At 41.3% G+C, this 5,749-nt stretch overlaps 1 pseudogene; it reads right to left on the reverse strand.

The window, feature by feature from the left end:
* Window positions 1–356: 356 nt before the first annotated feature.
* On the reverse strand, window positions 357–1,537 carry LOC118596503 (annotated as a pseudogene).
* Window positions 1,538–5,749: the final 4,212 nt, after the last annotated feature.

The raw sequence follows: 5,749 nt of genomic DNA on the forward strand, positions 1-5,749 counted from the left end.
TGCAGGAGCATGATGATAAATAGTATTTTACACACAGAGCAGACAGGATGAATCTTCCTGGTATACTAGTGTAGGTACAAGATTTGGAGAAATAGCCGGGCGGTGGTGGCACACGCCTGTAATCCCAAGCAAAGGCAGGCGGATCTACAGAGCTAGTCCAGGACAGGCTCCAAAGCTACAGAGAAACCCTGTCTCGGAAAAAAAAAAAAAAAGATTTGGAGAAATAGCCTTTCTGAATTAAAATAAACATGCATAATTTGAGGTGATTATTAGGTATCTAAAACTTTTCTTTTTCTTTTTTTCCACTGGCAAAATTTTTATTGATATCCCACCAACTGCACAAAGTGCTTCTGGCATTAAGCACCTTCCTCCTTGGCAATGTGGTCTTTCTTGAGTGGTCCCATAAATGCTCTCTTCTCTTCCACAATCTGGAAATGACCATATCCAAACTTAGAGGTGTTGTCAATGAATTTCAGCTCGATCTTCAGAGCTTGTCGCTTGGTCTGCACAAGCAAGGATTTGCACAGAGTGAGAACTTGCTTCTCGGTTCCCACCACATAGCCTTTGAGCACGACGAAGTCATCGGTTACCTCACCATAATGGACAAAACCACTCAATGGGTTGATGTTCTTGTCAGACAGGTTGTAGTCAGTAGATGCATTGTTCTTGATCAGCTTACCATCCTTGATGAGGTAGCCTTGACCAATCTTGTAAATATTCTTGTTTATCTCTGTTCGATGATGGTAGCCCTTTCTGCCCAGCAAGAGCCACAGCGAAGGCCACGTGGGCAGGGTGCCAGGTTCCAATACAGGCAACCTTGTGCAATCCTCGATGGGTCTTGCAGGGTAGTTTCTTTGTATGCCAACGACTGGTCACCCCTTTGTAGCTTTTGCCTTTTTTTCACCCAGATGACATCAATCATCCCATCCTGTCCAAACACCTGGTTCACAGGAACCTGCTGCTCCAGCTTCCCAGCTACAGTGCCCCAATTCACCTGGATTTCCATCAAGTGTGACTTCTTCGGGCGCAGAGGAAGCAGAAGCATCTGAGTGTAAGCAATGATGCGGATAACTTGGCAGTGCTTCTTCATGCTGTTGAAGTCCTTCTCCAGCTGTTTCTTGCCCATGTCACTCTGCCATTTCTTACAGTATTTGGTGAAGACCTTCTTCTTAGGTTTGTGCCAGTTCTTGTAGAAACGCCTTTTACACTCATCACGGATGTGCTCAGCAAATACTGTCTTGAAGGTCCGGAGGCCTTGTGGGGTTTCAACATATCCTATGATGCCCACAACTGCCGTGGGGGATATTTCCACAAGGGTTAAAACCTCCACAACTTCTTTCTTGTTCATCTTGGATCCTGGTCTGTCAACTTCCCGGACGATATGGGTCATGCCAGCCTTGTGACCTAGAAAGGCTGTGAGATGAACAGGCTTGGAAGGGCCATCCTTGGGGAAGCTCCCATGATGCCAGCTGCTGCGCTTCCAAGGCAAGAAGCCCAAGGACCCATGCCTGGGAGCAGAGAATTTCCTGTGAGACATTTCCCTGACACATCGCACTGATAGAGGCTAAAACTTTTCAAGATAAAGTATAAAACAACAGAAGTATCTTGTACATAGAGGTCAAATTCTGAGACACTGTTGATTTCTGCTCTGTCCTCTCAGGAATTGAATGGGGGTTGGTGAAAAGCAGGGCTGTGCAGCATTAGAGGTCCCTGTTTATCTGTAGTCTATCACTTTCTTGAAGGAGACCCCATTAGCCCCCATTAGTCCTAGATACCTAGTCAATCACTATTTTGTTAGGTTAGAGAGGAAGACAGAACCCAAAGGTTTATGATAACTATATGTAAAGGGCTATCATATGAATGGAACAGGACATTAATGGTAAAACAGGTGACATTTGAATAAGCAGTGTAGGTCAGTTTATAGTATTTTAACTGTGGAGAGAGGGGGAAAGATCCATGATAGAAATGAATTGTGAAAAAACACAGTATGTGCATGACATTCCAGTCATTGTCCTGAAATACCTTTCTATTAATTAAGAGGATGAATGATCTCTGAATATTGTTTTCACACCTGCCATAAGGAAAAGGATAATTGACCAAAGTTGGAAGCAGTTGAGGATCAACGTCTTACAAAGGCATTTCTTTGGATGTTTTCATGTGTCTGACAGCTAAAAGAAGCAGGCCCAATTGTCTCCCAGCTCTACTAGACATGAGAGCTGAGGTGGGGACTGGGCTCTTTGCGTAAACATTTTTATTTTTTGTTTTTTGTTTCAAAACAGGGTTTCTCTGTGTAGCTTTGCACCTTTCCTGGAACTCACTTTGCAGACCAGGCTAGCCTCGAACTCACAGAGATCCACCTGCCTCTGCCTCCCGAGTGCTAAGATTAAAGACGTGTGCCATTACCACCCAGCCAAACATTTTTAATAACTTGCTAAGTTGGAGTCTTGTTCCAAGGTGGTATATTTGAAATCCTTATCTTCCTAATCAAGCCATTGGCTGACAAAGAACATGTCCTGCTGAGTAGGGTTGGTGTAACACATGGCACTATGTACAATTCTCCAGGCCATTCATGACTGGAAAGTGATTATTATTTAAGTGTGGACGGTATTAATCACATTGACAGTAAAATTAATACTATTGGATTTCTTTCTGCTTTGGTGGGGGTGAGCTTCTTATGTAAAAAGGAATGGTCGATGGAAGAAGAGCTATTTAAGGAGAATACCACAGGACCGAGGGTTACAATAGCAAATGTGAACTTACTTAACTGCATTGTTGGTAAGGACCAGCTGTGCTTGCCTACTGATACTATGAGAATTAACGAAATTATGCATGTCTATACTCATATGTCCACATACATGCATGTATATTTAGTGGGGTTTTCTGACTAGTGTCTTTACTTTCACTTCAGAGAGTAATGGCAGAAGGATGATATTGAGGGCTAGATGTACATGAATGGGATTGGAGAGAGGCAGAGGCTTGAGGAACAAGGAGGAGTTCTGCATGTGGCATAACCACTTCTTGCAGTACACAGCTGTGCGGGGAACCAGTTCCTGTTGTGTTCTGCTATTTGAGAGCAAATCAAAGCATTCCAGAAGTATCTGTGGTGTTCTAAGTCAACTACCAAGAGGAGTCTTTATGAGTCTATTGCTAGTCCAGAGAAGTCTACAACACTGATGAGAAACACTTAAGAGAAATTATGGAATCTCTTCAAAAATTACTTCCTCTACTTATAATGTTGGCTGTGTCCGAATACGACTGGTTTTATCTATTTAGAACAAAGGTGTCTGTAAGACTCACATAAGCCGAGATATACTAATGATTTAAAGGAAATTTTTCAGAAATAATGCTTTGGGTTGGAGAGAAGGTTCAATGGTTAAAAGCACTGGCTGCTCTTCCAGACGACACACACTGGCTTGGAGTCTCACAATAGTTTGTAACTCCAGTCTCTGGAGATCTGAAGCCTTCTTCTGGCTTCCTTAGACATTACTTGCCTATATTGCACAGACATGAATTTAGGCAAATACTCATACATATAAAATAAAAACAAATACATGTAAAAAAACGATATATAACCTTTTATTTTCAATTAATTTTAGACTTACAGAAAAGCTGAAAAATACTTCAGAAAGTCTTCTACTTCTCTGTGGTGATATTTTGTTTGTACTCTTAACAAATAAAGTTTGCCTGAAGATCAGAGGGCAGAGCCACTCACAGAGTTAGCCATAGACATCAGACAGTGGTCGCATACACCTTTAATCCTAGCACTCGGGAGGTAGAGCTCTGTCTGGTTCTCTGTGACTTCAAAGCCATCTTGAACTACATGAGATTCAGTCAAGGAGAGAAACAGAGCTAGGCAGTGGTGGCACTCACCTTTAATCCTAGAACTTGGGAGCCACATGCCTTTAATACCAACACTAGGAAAGTCAAGACAAGAAGTGACATGGCTGAGCAGAGAAAGGAATATAAGGCAAGAGGAGACAGGAATTCAGCCCTTTTGGCTGAGAACTCAGAGACATTCAGTCCAAGGATTTGTGGAAAAAGAATCTCACCTTCCTTTTGGCCTGAGGATTCAGTAGAGATGAAAAGTTTCTCTAGTGGCTTTTTCCTTTGTCTCTCTGATCTCTCAGCACTTACTCTGATATCTGGTTCTGAGTTTTTATTGTAAGACCAATTAGGATTCATGTAACACTTCTCATTGTGTTTTTTTTCTGCTGGATAGTGGTCAAAACTAGAAAAATAGCATTGGCATAATAACATAACTATAGGTCATTTCCCTGCTTTTCCAATTTTCCAACTTAGGACCTTTTCTAGGATATAATTAGAATCATTTGTTGCAATGTGTCCCTGGTCTCTAATCTGCCATAATATCCACATTGTTTTTCTTGCCTTTCATGACTGAGAAATACTGGTGTATTATCACTCTAGTTGGTGGCATGAACCTAGGAAAGCGGGGCCTAAAAATGAGGCAGACTGAAGTCTCATGCAATAGCCAACTTTACTCAGTGCATCGGGCAGTTCATACTCTGAGGGGTAAGAAGAGTCATCTGAGTGAAGGGTACAATCACAAGGACAGGCTCCATGTGACAAAAACATGTTTTTGTTTTTTGTTTTGTTTTGTTTTCTCATAAAGGCACATGAATAACAACAGCTGAAGTAAAACTCACTCCTATCTGCTACACCTGGGAGGAGCAGGAAAATACGTTCCAGGAATTCCGTGCTTTGGAGAAATCGAGGTCGGAAGACTTGTCTGGCAGTTTTCTCGAACTCAGAATTCTTATAGGATGTCCTTCTTAGACTGTGTTCTGACACTGGTGAGTACTGTTGTCAATGGCTTCTCCGTAAGTTAATGCATTTGGGGAGGAATACCATAGAAACATGACATTGCATCATGTGGAGGATGTTTTATGTTAGTATGCTTATTAATTTGTTTAAGTATGAACTTGTTTTTTTTTTTTTTTTTAATTTTCCTGTTCTACAGGTTATGGTACCATTGTTACCTGCGGGAATAGGTTATTCATTTATCTTTTCCTCCTGCATTCTGATCTACTCAAAGGCAAATTGTTTAGGAAAACAATCTTTTCAAGATGACAAATTGTAATCATGTGTTTAAATAAACCATTCAGAGATAAAGAGAAGCTGGAAGGCATTGGGCATCTTGGCATTACATTAGTCTGGAGACCTTTATCCCAAGTAAGCAATTCAAAGTTACCCTACGAATGCCTGGAGATGAGTCTAGATTCCAGGGGAAGTAGAATATATTTATATTGGGAACAAAAGAGAATCCACAGGCAATGAGTGGTTAGAATTCACCTAAGATGTGTGTAAGCAGAATGTCTTTGCTTCTGTCAAAATCAAATCCTCCTTCTGTGTATTCCGAACTTACTAGGGAAAAGGACACAACACAGAAGCTGTAAGCACAAGAGGAATGTCCTCCTGTGTACCATTTCAGAATTACTTTTCTGAGAAAAACCAAAACTAAATAGTTGTAAAATCTCCCAAATGTTAATCCTCTCCCCTGGGTGAGCTGTTCTTCATGTCTAGAAATGTTCTTCCTTTCTCAGAATTCCTATGGCTGGTTTGTACCCTGCTTTAAGCATTACCACATTACTCCTGTGTTGTAACTCACTGCATGTGTCTAGTCTTCAAACCCCCCCCTGCTCGGCCACAACTACTTTATCTGTTGTTGCTATACTTGTTTTTTTCAGGCTTGGTAATTATACTATACTCTCTGGACACATACTAATATGCT

This window comes from Onychomys torridus, chromosome 15, assembly GCF_903995425.1.
Source record: "Onychomys torridus chromosome 15, mOncTor1.1, whole genome shotgun sequence".
NCBI lineage: Eukaryota > Metazoa > Chordata > Mammalia > Rodentia > Cricetidae > Onychomys > Onychomys torridus.